The sequence below is a fragment of the Triturus cristatus genome, chromosome 2_2 (assembly GCF_964204655.1).
Source record: "Triturus cristatus chromosome 2_2, aTriCri1.1, whole genome shotgun sequence".
NCBI lineage: Eukaryota > Metazoa > Chordata > Amphibia > Caudata > Salamandridae > Triturus > Triturus cristatus.
Genome location: NC_140582.1, coordinates 774,777,234 through 774,795,213, shown reverse-complemented (window position 1 = coordinate 774,795,213; position 17,980 = coordinate 774,777,234). Strand labels below are relative to the sequence as shown.

General features: G+C 39.7%; 1 protein-coding gene across 2 annotated transcripts in view; it reads right to left on the bottom strand.

Annotated features, from left to right (window-relative positions):
• The window catches only part of SGCZ (sarcoglycan zeta), a 4,297,431-nt gene that overhangs the window by 828,564 nt on the left and 3,450,887 nt on the right, over positions 1 to 17,980 (bottom strand). The gene's annotated exons all lie outside the window — the stretch shown is intronic.

Genomic DNA, 17,980 nt, shown 5'->3' with positions numbered 1-17,980 from the left:
CCCTTAACGACCATAATGAGATGCAAAGTGGACGCACCTCCCCAGGATAACGGGAGAAATGTCGCTAAGCGACATTTCTCCTATTATCAAGCCTCACGCAAAGCAGCAGAGCGACAAGAAAAGTAGCGATAACCTCTGTTATCGCTACTTTCCTTACGCCTTCTTTGAAACTGACTTAGCCATGATATCCTATGTAAGGTGGATATCATGGCTAAGTATGTGAGGCCCTATCAGCAAGCTATCGCCAAAAGTTGTGTGATTATCGCTGGATTTCCAGCGATGATCACACATTTGGCAGCTTGTGCTCTGAATTTTATCGCCGGCCCTTGCTGATATGCCCCATAGTATATTGCACAATATAACTTGAGGGGTCCTGGGACCCCTTCTGAAAAAGCAAAGTCTTTCCATTCACACAGCCTGGGAGCTGCAGTTCTCAAGTCGACTCCACTACACTTAAACCACCAGAGTCCATGCTGCAGCATGTCTTTTTCCTAGACGGGCTGTTGCCTTGCACAGTAGAACTGCTGTAGTAATGTAATTACTGAAAATGAACCCGCATAGCCCGGCTCCAACTTCAGTGTTCATTACTACCCACCTTTAAAGCCTTCTTAAAAAGATGTCACTTATTCATGCTACGACGCTCTTGAGACTATCAAGACTTCTTCACTGTATAATCTTTACCAGTGAATTCCTTGAGAGTATATATCGGTTATTAAAACATACTTAATACAATAGCACAGCCGCCTCTAAGGTCAATGACTAAACAGATGTTGGTATTTACCAATTTAATTGTATTCAATATATACACCTTGGAATGATGGAAGCTCTGGACCTGCAGATTAAAGCAGATGTCAGCGAGGAGTGTTTAACTCAGTGAGCCATCTTAACACTAGACAAAGATAATGGTGGATGTATGTCCACTTGACCTTATTAGAAAGACCTATTTAATGAAAGCTAATTTACGGTGGTCCTGTGTTCACAAAACGCACTTGGCCTTCTTTGCTCCTTTGCAAATGAGTGAGGAGTACTCTGATGAGGTTGCTTCACCAGGTTTTACTTTTTTTATTCATATTTAACTTTATTGGCCACAGTCACAAAACAAAAAGGGATGCATATCATTTTGTCTACCACAAACAAAAGAATACAAATCAAGAAGACATTCTTCTATTACATTAAGTACAATTACAAATAAGTAAATAAATACAGATGGATAAATGCACTAAACACTTATATAAATGTCATATCAAATCATACCATGTCAAGTTTCGGCAATAATTACAAAAATACTTTTAATCCCACTGAAGGCTAGACCAAAGCCGTCCAAATTTAACCAAAGATCTCAATCCCCTTGCTTTTGCCAATGCTAATTCCATTTCGTAGACCCCCCTCAATAACAGCCAAAATTCAGTAATGGTGGGGCTGGATTTTTCTATCCATACCCTGGCAATAGTCAGACAAGCACATGCCATAAAAATTGACACAAAAGAATTTGACACATTACCGGTATCCAATAGTAGCCCTAATAGGATTTCCTTCTCTGATAAAACCGTTGTTTTACCAGTTAACTTACTCAGTTCCTGGGCAATCCTACACCAAAAATCGGCGAGCTTAGGGCATGTGACAAACATATGTCGTAAATCTGCAGCGAATTCGTTACACTTGGGGCAATAAGATTTAATAGAATTACTTGAGACAGCCCATTTAGAAACCACATTTGGAGTATAATACAGCATAAATAAAATGCGGTGCTGTTGTAGTTTTAAATTAATTGAAGTGACAGAGGAACTTATTCTGACAAGTGAGTCTGAGACCTCATCGGAAGTCACCTCTATACCAAACAAAGTATTCAATTTAGTTGTAACCTGTAACATATCATCGTCAAGTTCATCCATAAAGTAGCAATAAGCTCTCCCTATAAGACCACGATTACCATTCTTAAAAATTACACGAAGGACTTCTGTTGTTAAAGGGAGAGCCAGCAATCCTTTCTCTTGCATAAAAAAATGCCTAATTTGTAAATATTTGAAAAATGAATTATACGTGAGCCCATATTCCATTAATAATGACTAAAAAGACTTAAAACCGTGTTCATCATAGAGCTGCCCCAACATTATAATTCCCTGTTGTTGCCAAAATTGCGTAACTGAATCCGAAAAAATATCAGGAAGCTTCGGATTACCCCAAAGATAAGTGGATTCGTGCCAATCAAGAAGGTTACACTTTTTACAGATGTCTTGCCAGATATGGAAGATATGTTGAATAGTCTTAAATCGGACTCTTTTGTAGTAGTTGGGATCTGACATAGACTGTAGCAAGAAGCCAGTATTTGAACCATGTGCCAACTGGTACGATAACCAAAGTTTCCTTCCCTCAGGTCCCTTTATTAAAGACTGAATTCGGCTAATAAAGGCGGCCCAGAAGGACCACACTATTTTGGAAGGAATCATCAGGCAGGAAAGATTTCTACACTACTGAGATAATATGCACACAAGCATAGAGAACCGCACCTGCGATCCGATTAACTTTATTCCACCTTTGTCTTTTCAAAAGAAAATGCTTGTTTTTGGGCAAAGTTTCTTTGCTCGGTTACATCTATGATCACTGCAAATTAAGCTTGTTGCTTGATTGCAATCTACACAGCTTCTGCCTGTTCTTAAAAATATCTACACTTAATAACAATTATGTGCAGCCTCTTCTATATAACAAAACATTTACTGCATACAGTATAAACATAAGGAGATTAGCCCTCCATTGAAATAGGTCGCTTAAAGACGTCGCCCTAGTAGTAGATATACTTTTAGCTCTTCTCAGAAGTTATTCTAAAACTGCTTCTTCAAGATATTCAATCTGAGACTCATTATTTTAAATGAGGCAGCGTTGATCTGTGGGAGTGACGGAAATTGCAGGGCATCCCTAAGCCGAGGTGTGGGTAACGCAAGGAGAAGTAGCCAAGTGACACCCCTTCTTCTTTATTCATGAAAGGTTTTCTTTTGATATTCCCAAAAATTAATACATAAGTACAAATTGTAGAACACATGCCTGTCTGCCTTGGTACCTGGGTTAAATTAGTATCAATGCTTATTTCAAGGGTTTCTTTTTTAAGAATGAGTCCACAGTTTGCGCTAAACATTGAAAGAATGGCCACTTGGCTCCAAACTTTAAGCTATGCAAATGCATCAATCAATGTAATCATTTATCAATTTCTTTGTTGGTAACAAGCCTTTTTGCTTTCTTAATACTTGTTTTGTTATGCCGTGTTTTTTATAAAGCTTAAGTGTTGGGGAGCTGGTCGGCTCCTGCAAGGATTAAAATAGAAAGCATTGACTAAGAGCAAAAAAAAGTTTTTTTCATTAAAAAAACACACATTTCTATATAGATGAGGTCCTAAACGGAATACAACTACTTTTGATGTGGAAGTGCTCATTGCGCAAGACCAGAATTCTGCCACTCAACAGTGATGCTGGCAAATGGTTGACCCATTGCCCCATGCTGTAATGGGCAGGAAATAAATGTGAATAGCACAACAGATCAAAAGATTATGAGGACTGTCTGAAAAACCCTATATGTAAGTATATTTTATATATAGTGTAATTAAAATGAAAAGGTCTTGGCCAATATATCACTTTCAAACACAAACATGCGCACACACATACACACACACACATACACACACACATTTTTTTCACTGAAAAAACGAATGTTAAAATGGCAACATAGTTGGGTATGGTATTAGTATTTTAGCTCACGTTAAAAAACAAACAAAAATTCACTGAAAAAAGAAATATTTGTTAGACCTGCCAGCCTTAGGGTGGTCTTTCCCCAAAGATTTTGCCTTCCTCTCATTTTTTCTGCTGAATTCGTTTTTGCTCACCTTAGGACTCTGCACCCTAACACTATTGAAGTGATGTTATAGTTAAGTGCAGACATTAGATAAAAACTAAGGTTTAAAAGCCAAAAAATTACATTCATCAGTTATAGTTTACTGAGCTAACTATAGCTTACATGCACACCTATCACTGCTTATGACCTCACATATTACATCTCTCGTGACATCTTAATTTAAAGGCAGGTACAAACATTGTATCTGGTGTTCCTAGCTATACAGTCTCAGACAAGCTGTTGAGAAGGTGGTTCAAGACAATGCTTGGAACAACTAAGCGCATTAGTGCTCAGAAGGCTTGTAGCAAAATTGAGATAAAAACATGTCTGTGGGGGTGGTAGAGGATTTCTCTATTGTTACATTACCTCTGTTTCAATTAACACATAGATGCATGTGGACAAGAGGAAGTCATACAAAAGGTTATTTCAAGAACTTTGAAAAATAGGTGGATGCAACACACAGTTTGTGGATTTTTTTCAGCAAGGTAAATTGTGTAGAGGTTTGAAGGTGAGCTATAAAAGGGCAGCATTAGACACCTGATGTAAAATTTCTATTAAATTCGGTATGCATTGTCAAGAAAATATATTATAGCAGGCGCACACATCTAAAGTATGGAAAGGTGGAAGTGCTACATCAGAAACAAGCCAATTAACACGAGCAAATGTGGTGAGGGCTGAGCAGGAAACTCATTGCATATATAGTTGTAAATACGGTTAATCTAGCTCCTTTCTGGGGCGCAGGATAATGGAGGAATGCAATGAATTATCACATTGCTCTGTTCAGCCACTTAATAGTGGCCTGAAAGTTCCTCTGCATTTTCCAGTCTCAGTAGGCCTTTCTTCCACCAGTGTATCCACCATGACCTAGGTTTCGGGCATGAATTGGGAAATTGATGGTTTTCTGTGACTTGTATCAGTGTGGAGAGGTGGCATGGTTGCCAAAGAGAGTAAGAATTAGAGACAAAAATATTGTGACACTTAGGTTTATCTAATATGTGCATAACAATTGGAAGATATGTTGGAATACTTTCAGCTAAAGGAATGAAACAGCATGGAGTGAACTAGTTGTTCGTGCAGGCATTCCTGTTTAGGAATTTGTGCTGCTCAGCTAGGAAGCAGCAAGTGGAGTAAGTATGGGGAGATAGCCAGCAAGCCTGCACCATACTTGATAGAGAGAAACATGTATGAGCTTCACTTAGATTTGCATAAAGAATTATCCATTGAGCTTTGTGAATAGAGATGACTGGGAACTGGAAAATGTCTATTATTTTTCTTTCCCTGAGCATTCACTATGACAATTGGAAGTGTGAGCACAAAAGCACATGCCAGGTGGTCTATGCTCTACAACCTGATTAGAGCAAGTGAAATGGTCAGAATAAACAGAGATAAAGGGTACGTAAATTGAAGTACAACTTGTTATGTAATATAAATACTCAGTTATCCAGATGCTCTCATATAAATCCATAGTATTTTTTAACTCCTGCCTTAGATCCCACTAACAACAATTCAATGCTGCCGGTGTTTATAGCCACCCGGCGTTCCTGCCTTGGTGTGAACCAAAGCGATATTGGAGGAGGCTACTCACTTATAACTTCTAACTGAAAGCCCACACTGTTTGTCGCATGAGTAGATGTGGAATACATTCCACGGGCCTCCATCAGATTGCGTAAAAGCTTCATGTTTACGGTGATGAGCACAGGGGCAGATGGAATCAAAGGAGTCCTCCACATCATGACATCATTGCTGGTGTGTTCTTACCAGTCCTCACAAGCTGAGGGGGCTTTGAGACAGAAAGCCATCAAATCACTCCATAAATTCACAGCGTATGCAGGCAGCCTGCTGTGAGTGAGTGAAGAGGATCTTATGTTCTACGGTGTCAAACATGTCTGAGATGATGGCACTGCTCCGCTCACAACTTAGAGATGCCTAAAGATCTTCTTGACATAGCCTGCCAACCTTGTACAATATGGACTATTTCTGAGCAACTGTGATTTACTTATGTTCCCTTTGTTCTAAAACTCTGATACTGACATCTATGTGTATACTGAGCTTGGATGAAAGTGCTTAAACAAAAATCATTTCATACATTTTGCAGGGTTAACATATGTTCACCTTGAGGTTCCAGGCACTGACTAGTAGAGGTTTACTGTTATGCAACTCACTAATAATTATTTTATTAACCTCTGGAAGATAAAAGACTGACTGTCCCACTAAGTTACAAACTTGTGACCATAGGGTAAAACACAGATCATTGTTAAGAATGCCTTAGTAGACACGGGAGCTGACCTCTGCTGTTAAAGCAAGTAGGCCAGGAGCTCCAAGTGCATTGAGTTAATATGAACCAGCAAGTATCCTACCAACGCCATTGTGGCTTCAATATGTCTCTCTTTATTAGGGAAACATGGTGTCTTTTAAGGGACCCATAAATGCCAGAAACAAGAACGTGAGATCAACACAGTTTGTGTAGCAAGTGAGAGGTTTGTACCCATGTTAAATCCAAATATTTTCAAAGCTTTCAGAAGGAAAGCTTATTACCGCATTGCTTCAGATCAAAACGCTAAGATCCAGTGACCCTTAAACCACATTATCATTACCATCCTGGTGATATCAGAGATCTATACTAGGCCAATGGCTTCCCACTCTTTTGTGCATACTCAGCGCCATTTTCCTAGATTGCACTCGGATGGAGTAACTCTTTACTTCACACATTTTTGTTAAAATTTATAATGGGGACAACAATATTATAGTACAATTAAGTAATTTTGTAATCAATACAGGAAAATATATGCACATTTAAAGGTTATAAATAATGGTACTTTCTCTGCTAATTAGTATACAATATAAGAACTCTTGTTGTATAGTCTTTAAACACCTGTGCAAGGAAGAGTAAGAAGGAAGGTGGAGAATAAGTAATATAGAGAAAGATGGACAGAAAAGAGGTCGAAGGCGGAAGGGAAGGAGGGGCCTTATTGATCGCTATGGGGTATTTTAAGGGTGTGGCTCAGGGTTGATTATTTGTAGATACTTGTCCAGCTTGGACCATTACAATCTAGAAGATTTTTTGTTGAATGTAGTGTAGAGTTGTGTAATATGTTGTCTGCACTTCTGGTGAAACAGACTCAAGCCCATCACATGTGGCATGATATGTTATTGTAATTTTTCCATTCAGCAAGTATCGTTTTAATACCCATGGTGAGCAGGATCTCAAAAAGAAAGCAATCCCATATAGATAATGAGTTTAGTGTATTTTAGTCTGTTGAAGCATGTATGCCCAAAGAGACTATGGTATGTGATAAAGACGAAAACATTTTGCTTCTAAAAAGTCTTTCCCTTCTTTTAGTCTAACAACAATATGGGCCTCAGAGAAGGAGTCTACAATTTCACCTTCAGAATCGAAATCATGAAAGAGCTTTAAAATGTGGGGCACTAGTAAGTGTTGGTAGCTTTGATAAATAGATGCAAGGGAGCCATCTGGGTCAGGGGCTTTTTTCGGTTTTAAAGAGTTGATAGCGGATGTAATTTCATCTTGTGTAATAGGGGTGTTAAGAAGTTTCAGGTCCTCCTTGGAGACTGTGGGAAGCTGGAGGGGGTCTAAAAATGCTTTTCAAGCTTCTAAATTATATGTATTCCCAGTTTACACAAACTATATGGTTGTGAATACAAATCATGGAATGTGTCAACTATTTTAGCTTGGTCTGTTTATAAGCAGCCTTTTTCATTTTTAACGTGCAATATGTTAATGGATTTTTTTGTATTCTTGAACGTCAGAGCATGGAGTCTACCGGCTTTGATGGGATCTAGAAGGTTTTTTGCTTTATTGGATTAAGGTTTGCTTTCCTGTCTTTTTCTAAGTATTGGATTTGATTTTCCCAGAGGTTTAGTTTTGCATTCAGCTGCTTATTTTTATTTGACATGATGCGTTCATATCCCCCGATAGTGGCTTTCATAGCGTCCCATTTTGTGCACTAATCTATCTCTAAGGAGGCGTTTTCTTCAAAGAAGTTAGATAATGATTGAGTGATTACATTTTTGGAGATGGGATCATCAAGTAGTTCAATGTTCATTCTCCATGAGTTTGATTTGGGTTGTGGAATAGAGAGGTTTAAGTTTAGTGTGAGGCATGTGTGATCCGATATGAGGATAGGTTCAATAGTAGGGTTAGAAGCTGACTGGACCAAAGATTTGCAAATAAAAAAAAATAGTCAATTCTGGATAAAGAGTTGTGGGTGTGTGGGTAAAGGGTGAAGTCACTCCATGTCAGATTATGAAGTATACAAATATTGATTAGGTCATTATCTTCTGCTAACCTGTGAGCTTCAGAATATGAATGGTTGGGTCTATATGCATAGTGTGATAGTCTATCTAAGATGGTGTTGAATGATACGTTGAAATCACCTGCCAAGATAAGTTTGCTATTTGGTGGGATGTCAAGTAATCTGTGATGTAGAGATGACCAGGAATGTTGGTTTATTTGATGCCAGAGCATAAATGTCTGCAATGAAAAAGGAGAAAACATTTTTCGTAATTTTCGATAGGATCCATCTTCCTTGATCGCCGTGTGCAATAGTTTCAGCCAAGCAGCCTGCTGGTTTAGAAATCAGAATGAACAACCTATTTTTTTGTAATGGCTGGTGAAAAAACATAATTGAAGATCCATGTATGTTGCATGCTTCGTGCTTCAGTCGGACCGCCTCTTATTTCTTGGAGGAGTATAATATCACTATTTATTTTACAGCAGTAATCTACAACCTTTTTTTGTTTGATTAGGTGATTGAACCCTTTTTGTATTAAGGGAGTTAGCTTTAAGTGATGCCTGAGTCATGATGGCACCACATGATCATGCAGGAAGTCGTACCTATAGATATCCGTAGTATGAATAATTACCTGGCATTTTGTAAGGCAGTTAAAACACACCTCTTCCCTCCACTTTAGGTCTTGTTGTCTTTCTTTTGTGGTCTCCTAATTTGCTGCTGTTAGCGCTGGGACGCCCCTTTGCTGGGGCAGCTGTGCGCTTTATAAAATAGCATTTGAAAAAAAGTCTGCATGAGAAGGGAAGGATCCTGCAGAAGAGGGAGAGGTGCTGAAGTGTGCAGGGGATGAAGGAGTGAGAAGAGAAGAGCATAAGGGATATAGTGGACAGAAACAATCCAAATACCGAAAAACAACATTGTACTGACTTTCAGTAAAGGTAACCCAACCTTCAAAGAAATCTTTGAAATATTCTCACCCTGAAACCCTCCAAATGACCCCTCCCCTCCCCCGAAGCCAGAAAAGGAACTGTGTATGCCTTGATACAGAAGAGATATTGCCAGAAAGGAGGTACGAACTCGAGCGGGTCTATATTAGAAGGAATCTCCTACGCATTTAAAGTTGAAAACAGGCAAAATAGTGGATCAACATATTGTTGTGATAGTTGTAAGTAAGATTCTAAGCATAGGTAGAATTATTGTCAAGCGAGAAAAATACAGGAACATCATAGCATCCTAAATCTCCGTTCAGAAAACATATAAGATATTCTGAACAACATAAAAGTTCTCAACAAGTGTGTGAGTAAAAGAAACCACTCAGTGTGTGAATTCAGCTGGTATCTAGTTGGCACATAACGATTATTTTTATAACAATATACAGGTGGTCTAAAGAAGTTCACCAAACTAAGGCCACTAGAGCAAAATATGTGTTTTGACTACTAGCTAGAATTGGAAAGCAGCACCTAAACAGTATGAGAGATATTAACATGATACCCAGAAGTGGACCTCGGATTCATACCAGTAATTATTCTCTCAGTCTGGTAGAGTGGCAAAGAGCAGACAGGCTTTTTTAGATGAGCTAGTGTTAAGGATTTTACAGCACCAACAGTAATGAAAGGGAATTGGCATGATTCAAAAGAAATATGACACCAATTTATAAAAACAGAGCTTATTGTTAGATTCATTTTTGACATCTGAATGAAGTATGTGCAGTTCGCATAACTGGAGTTATAGGATTTACAGTGATAATAAAGTCAATATTTTGCAGAGCTGTCAAACTTTATCATTGCGGTCAATGGAAAAATCCCAGGTGGCACCTGTTCACTTGCAGGGTGAGTTCAACGGAAACCACTTGGAATTAAAGTCTTGTGGGTCCACAGACCAAGTCAGGACTGTCAGAACAATTTTACCTTGCCCAGGGTGTCCAGTTGCAGAGGTGATTTGGCTGTCCTTGTTGCTGATGGGGAGCGGCAGGAGATGTTAAAAACAGCATTTAACAAAACAATGCTTGCAGGTTGAAATCAGGGGAACCACTTGAAAGTGAAGCTTTGAGGGGGGCATGGACCAGGAATCACCATGTAGAACAGCTCTACCTACATTAGGTGTCTCAGGTGCTGAGGTGTGCCTGGCTATCAGTAGTGCTGAACGGGACTACATGGTGCTGAATTTACCAGGTATGCCAAAGAGCCTTTTTTGGGATGCAATAACTAGACAATTGCACCACAGAGATGGAGGGGAGATGATGCAAAAGGTGCCCTCCACATGGAGCATTGAGTGAAGCAGTTAGTAGTCAGTCAGACCGCCAACAAGCCTTGGCCATGGCGAAGGTCACGGCTGGGTCAATCTTCTTCCAGAGGTCCTGGCAATGTTCTAAAAAGCTGTGAAATGGTGAGTTTCAAGACTACACTTCGCAGAAGATACCTGGCCAGTAACCAGTGGGCTGGTCCACGACAGCGTCCAGTGGTCAGTCCTTCTTGGGTCTTTGAAGGGTGGCTTGTGACCTCTGGTACCATATACTAGGTACATATAAGGGGGGGTTAAAGTATCTTGGCAATTGGGTGTACCAATACACATTATCTTTTGAGGCAAAGATCACTGGCACTGGGGCCTGGTTAGCAGGTCCCAGTGCACTTTCAGTTCTAAAACCACAGCACCCAGAGCAAAAAGCGTGAGGTGGGGTGGTCAGCCAATAGGGGCACTTGCTTACAGGAAGATTAATGTACATTTGAGAATCAGATATTTGTCACATGAAGGTCTCTAGGTCTTTAGATCCGTCAAAGATTTGTGGGTTACCCTCAAAGATGATCCTCAACGTTGCAGCACCTATAAAGGAAAAAGTGATGTACAGGGATCTGAGATTGGAGCGCAAGCCAAGGAACTTTTTTCTTCTCTCCACTGTGGGCTTTGCATTGTCTTGTGAAATGCCCACTGTATGGCCTTTCCAGTCGATAGATTTTATTTGTTTAATTCAGCCCAGAATCATTTCAGTATGCTGGTAACATAGAGGCCCAAAGGTAAGAGCTCTAGGTTGATTAGGTGAAACAGGTTACACACGTTAGAATCCCTTGAGCCCTTTCAATCACAAAGCTTTGATCAAAGGTTAGTTCAAGGACGTGTGGGAGCCAACACTGAGGAAAGTTAAGCAGGATTTGTTGCTGTTCTCCGTTTTTTCTGGTAGTCCAAAAATTCTCAGATTACCTCTTCTGTTTCTATCTTCTAAGGCTGATATTTCCTTTTGTAGAAACATTACTTTCCGCTTCAACAAATTAGAAGTTTTTGTGATGGATATCTGGTTGTCTTCAACTTTGCTGATTCTTGAGTCTGCTTCCTTCATATGGTTGGCAAGAGCTCGAACGCCTTGTCTGTGGGCACCTATTTCGAGCTGTTATTAGTAATTACTTTGGTTGATAGTGGTAAGTCATGTAGAACGTTGAGCTTCAAGAATATAGTTTCAATGTTATTGAATAAGTCCTGTTTCCCCTTAATTGGCGATTCAGGTGATGGTGGGTCCTATTTGGTTAATTTTTGGCCCTGTGTTTGTTCTTTTTGTTCCTGGTACCCTCTGTGTGCCTTCTCTCTTGTGTCAGCCATTTTAGCAAGTACGGGCTTGATGTGTAGCAAAGTGTTGCTTACAAATGTATACAGCACAGGACTGTGACACGATAATCATAGATACAGCACACCTTGAAAGTTAGAAGCGTAGTAGCGTGAAATGAAATTATTGAGTTATGGAGCCAGATCACTGACCTAGTATTTAGAAGGGATTGGGCTGACCTGGATTAATATATTTGAGAGCTGGCTTAGGCTTAGTAATTGTGCTTCCCTGTGGTTAAAGAGGCCCTATAATGTCTTCAACCACTGACCTAGGGTGGCAAAGAGTAAGAGGCACGAAAGCGTTAATTAAAGAGTTTAGGTAGCCATAATTGAAGTGGTCCTAAAAGCGGTTGGTAATGGTGAAATGATTCCAATCTTAATAAGTTAGTTGACGATTTAGAGGTTGCTGTGAAGATCAGTTAAAGCCTGCCCCAGAGCATGTCACCAAGCAAGGAATCACATAAAAGGTCTATGAAGAATGCCAGCAGGAGAAGGAAAAAGACATAGCTGTGAAATGTGTGCGCAGTTGCTCGGAGCGGTGCACAGTGTGAAGAGCAGGCGTAAAATGATGTCCTTGAGTAGGGAGCAGGTGCCATCTTAAATACTTTAATGCAGTGCCTACTTGTTCCAACATAATACCGTAGGTCTTACCAGGTTAGTTTTTCGACCCGCATAACGAGTAGAGACACAATAGCAGCCGGTGATGAGCATCGGACAGTGCCACACAGTTATAAAGGAGGTACGGCGGGGTCCTATGCAAGTGCAGGCACCATCTTAAAGCGAAGGGTTAACAGTTAGTCTCTATAGACCATGGTGAACTAGGTCGCTATCAAGATGCTGACGAATGCCTGGTGCCTAGGGACCTTATGAATTATATTAGCACTCGTGGACACTGCCTTGACTTAATTTAAATGAGATGGTGGTATCGCGAGAGGTTGGCAATGAATATACATTATCCCCTCTCTGTTGATAGTGAGTGTTATGAGTCTGTGTGTATAAAGGTCAAGATCGGGAGATTACCCTTCGCTCATTAGACATGTTTGTTCCTCATATTTGTTTCTGCAGATGAAGGTATAAGCAACGGATGTGCTTTTCACTGGAACAAGGAGTGCAACTTGCACTGCTCCTCTAAACCAATTGAGAGCTGGTATGCGGGCCCTTGGCTCTCATTAGGTAATCTACATTGATGACCTTGCTGTTGTCCTTTTCTTAAGGATATATGTCTCTAAGTGTTTTAAGTGGGGTGTAATTGGTTTCTTTCATGCATTCACCAACCTTATGTGTGTTTTATGTTTTCTGCATATGTGCAGTTATTTTCGTTTTCAAATAGATAAAATCCAGGGAAGTGATTGCAGTTCCTTGACGCCCTGATGAATTTGCCGCAAAGATGAGTAGGCAATGAAACATGTTGGCCATTCTTGAATGTGGTTACATAACATGACTGTGTTTTTAACCTTGGGATGACTCACAGAATGGAATAAAATAATGGGAATTATACACTTGGGTCAGACCCAATTTTACTTGTAAGACTTCACGGGTCTTTCCTTTCTCCAACTTTTTTTTGGTTTTGGGCTGCCTAAACAAACCTCCCTGTTTTTCACATAATTATTTATATGAGAAAGACATCGATGATGAGAAACTCGTGAGCAAACTGGCGAGAACCTGCCAGCAGCTCCTCTGGTGTTGCGCACGTGAGATGCTTTCTCATTTTTCACTCATTTTTCACACCTTTTTCTGTTTCTGTTTTTGGTGGAATATTTTTCACATGGTTGGTTGTTTTTTTACTTTTTGGAACTTTTAAATATTAAGTTCTATGGCACAAGGGATTTTTTGATAGTTCATGATAAGAACTACTGTTGATGGTGTAATAGTTGTTTACATTACCCTCCTATTAATCCCATGGAATCAAAAAAATGTGCTTCAATATTACCAGGTCTTGTGTTTTGCATTACCATCTTAAAGCCTCAAGCCACATCTGAGTCGATCTCGTCAACTTGTCTAAGACAGGAACACCACCATGCAAATTACTTCCAACTGCATGTCGGTCCCATGATAAGCTCGGACTACTTTTCTTTCAGTCAGGGGATTCCTCTGAATGCGATTATAAAGGTCAAAAAGCCACTCATGCCAAGAGCTTCACACTTGCACTGCCATCTTCGTTGGGCGCCAAGCCCTCCCTGGGTGGAGAAACTCTTGAGTGTTATTGGTAAAGATGTATAAGTGGTGCATGTACATGAGGCAGCCAGGGGCTGGCTGTGACCAATGAGGATTATGAGGGATTCTGAGGAATCCTGCTGAATGTCGCAGTCGATTGCCCTTTCTTTCTAATAGAAGATTGCAAATGAAAGCTGTGGTGAATTAAAGTTCTTACTTTAAATGAGAGGCCGTCTTTCACTGGCAGCTAGTTCAGAATCAGAGGCTGAAGAAGATGGTGTCCATGGGCCTCCACATGCCCATACTTTTTTTAATGAACTAAAATAGATCCCCACATTTTTTGTAAAAGACAACTGTCCCGAGATGGCTAATTCTGACAGTTGAGAAGCCTCAGATCAAGTGTAAGGGTGTGGGACTCCTATGCTGTGAAGTCGAGTGAGAGGCAGACAGCTAAATAGGAAACAAGGCTTCTCGCCTGGGTGCTTGCTGCCAAAAATAAATGCAAATGTGGTCAATTTATTAATATGCATGCATAAAGGCTGCTTTTAATGCATATTTATTTTAAAAAAAATGTTTTCACTAGGTACAGTCTGTGTATTTCCAAAATCTATATTTTGGAAGCGCTGTTAAGTATCTTAAACCTAAACCTTTTACAGATTTGCTGGCCGACTACTTTATACTGTGTGTAATGCAAATTCAAGTAATGACTTACGTATTCAAAATACTTTCTTTCACAGTCTGGGACCTCGTAGCACTAAACATACACTAGTAACTAGTCCCACTGCACTCATCAGGATTTAATTATGTGGCTCTCTGGTTACACACAGACACCTGCATAGTGACAGTATTAACCAATAGAGGTGGGATAAAGTAACAGATAGCAGTTCGCGCTGATTAGTCTAACTTGCATTTATTTTGTATTTAGGGTGTGTGTTATTTTATAGGCAATTACCCGAAGGTGCAAGACAACCAAAACAGTTATGGAATATTTCTTTCTTGAAAACACCTTCCATAGGTACTGCAGGTGCAGTGGCACGGGGACCCAGATGCCTGTGGGGCCACTGAACCATACCCATTGATGCTTTTTGTAATTCAAGCAGCAGCCAAGTGGGGCCATTTCCATCCTTGCATTAGCCCCATGACACTGATTTAGCTACTGGTCAAGGGCACCAAAGATGAACAGATTCAGCTCTGATAGAACTGTGACATATGGTGATTGGCAGGTGGTTGATTTATACATCATTAATATATCGTAGTTCAGAAGAAAACTGGCAACCCAACACATGGCAGGTAAGATTAACATAAATCTGTCGGATACTTTAATTCAGACCCACTAACATCTTTGTTACTTTAGATACATATTTTTGATCTTTCACTATTGGAATTATTTTATATAACTTATCTTTATTCTGCTATGTTTTTTGCCACATTTAGATTATTCATCAACTAATATACATTTTAAAGTTTAATTTTAACTACTGGGATTGTTTGCTTAAACTTGAGGGATTCGTTGTATACTTAAGAATATGCTTTCATTTAATCAGACCAAAGTACATATTTTAAATAGCTCTGTCATTAAATCCCACCCTTTTTATGGAAGAGCTTAGCCCTGGTAAACAATAGTTTGCAGGAGAAACACCGAATCGCAGCAGTTTGACAGAGCAAGTAAAAGTGTTGATCCTATTAAACTGTCCGAATACAGCAGTTCAACAGACCCCGCTGCAGGCGCCAGAGCGCATCATCTGCCAGGCGCATAGCTATCGCTTTTTTAATTATGCAGAATTTAGCTCGTAATAAGCAAAGATTGAACAGTGAATGGAGAAAGTGAATGGAGCCGCTGTTCCGAAGGGAGCAGGTGAAGTACAATATCACGGTCCACTGGGTCTAATGCCCTTGCATAACCTGACACCAATGCATAATGCAAGCGCCTCTCAGGTTCTCAACGGAGTATTCGCTCTGCAGTCAGTTGGGTGAAACTGATTGATATAAGATATGACATTTTGAAGTGATATAAGAGAAATTCTGTTCACAGATATTCATTTTTGGTAGGAAGTTGAAAGTGTACTACAGACGCCCAGTGATGTGGCATATAATGTGCGGGCTGGGTTCTAAAGCGTATGCACTGTCGGGCTTTGAATGGAATTGTAGGACTCCTCAATTCGTCGGGAACGAAATAGAGCCGCCGTGTCAATAATATATTCGCTGGAGGAGATACTGCATATGGGATTTGGTTCATAATGATCTATTTTTGAGAACCACACATATATTGAATGTCCTAGCCATTTATTGCACATGGAAAGACATGAACAGCCAAGCACAGACACTCACACGCAGACACTCACACACACGCTCAAGGGCTGATTCACAAAGGAAACTCACACTTTTGAGCATCTTTACTACTTTTCGGTATTCACAAACTGAACTTTTATAGTAACTTACACTTTTGTCATAACTTACACATGTAACTTACACTTATGCAGTAACATACTCTTTTGTAGTAGGTCCATCACTACGCTTGGCCAACTACTTACACCCTCCCATAGTAAATAATGGATGTAGGGACTTACAATAAAAACCCATGGGAAATAATGCTAAATTGAATTAAAATATTTAAAATAGTTAAAATATACAAGTAAATATAAAATAGTGTAATATATTTATATATGTATGTATATATATATATATATATATATATATTACCTACTGGCGGTCGCCAGTAGGTAGTTATAGTTAGGACCCTGTTTCCATAGGAAATCCGCAACATTCTATTTGGAATAACTTTGGCGCCGGTCGACGAATCCTCGCGAAATTTTCAAAATAGGTGGGGCGCTACGCTCCGCTCCTACCCTGAAAGTCTCGGGGGGATTCGTCAAGCAGGGGCCGAGAAAAAAGGGGGGTCCCAAAACGCGTTTTCCCCATGCATTTTTCCATAGGACCTTTAGACACAGCTACAGCCCGAACGGCTGAACAGAATTACTTGAAATTTGGCAGAGAGGTAGCCATAAGGTCAAGGAAGTGCCTTTTGCAGGTCTGGTGTAAATCTGTTCAGTATTTCCTGAGAAAATAGCATTTAAAAGCATATATATATGTGGGCGGAGCCTAACCACACATCTCATCCTGAGATCTGATTGGCTGTCAGCACTTCATCCAAGAAGTGTTGGCAGCCATCTTGGGACCAATATACATGATAGCACCTCATTAAAAAGCATTGCAGTTAATAGAAGGTTTTAAGACTTTAGTTACATTATAAATCATTTGTTGATGGTACCATACTCATTTTAGGAATTGTGGTATGTTCTAAGGTGATTTCACCATGTGAAAAAGCCTTCTGCTGGGATATCATGATTGAGAGAAAAATATTTTCTCATGCTTTTACCACAGAGGTTTGGAAGGTGATCTATAGGCTAAACTGAGAGCTTATTTTCTGTAAATTCACATTATCTTTCTCAGTCATGTGAGAATGAAGTCTGACATTCTCAGTAAAACATGTACATCCAACAAGGGCAGAGACTGTCAGTTGATTCCTTTGTGTTCTACTGCAGCTTCCCAGAGTGTTCCAAAGAACTACTAGAGCGCTAACAGTCCTACTTATGATAAACGTATGGCACACCTGAAGCCATCTTGCTTGGATTAAAGTGGTAACTCTTAAAACATTTAATTTAAAAAGGAACAAAATGAGGGGGTTCATTTTTCCATAAAAAGTATGATTAGTGCTGCAGAAAGAAAAATTAGGGCACATTTTGAGTGACTTCTCAAATCCTCTTCTATTTCATTAAAAAATTCTGACATGCAGACTGAAACATGCACTTTCAATACCAGCAGCAGTTTTCCCTGGTGAGCAGTAGCTTTACTACAGTGATCTAATGAGCAAAAAGAGTGCTAACATTCTGAATTTATGGCAAATGTGTGACACATCTGAATGCCTTCTTGATGGAATCAAAGTAAAAAACTGAAAGTATTTCCTACTGAGGAGACTGCAGTAAATGAGGAAATTAGGAAACTTCATAACAAATAAGTCTCCCAAGATGGCCACCAGAGACAAAAGAGCCCAAATGTAGCCCAAATATCACCCAGATGTAGCCCAAGTATAGCCCAATGACAGAATG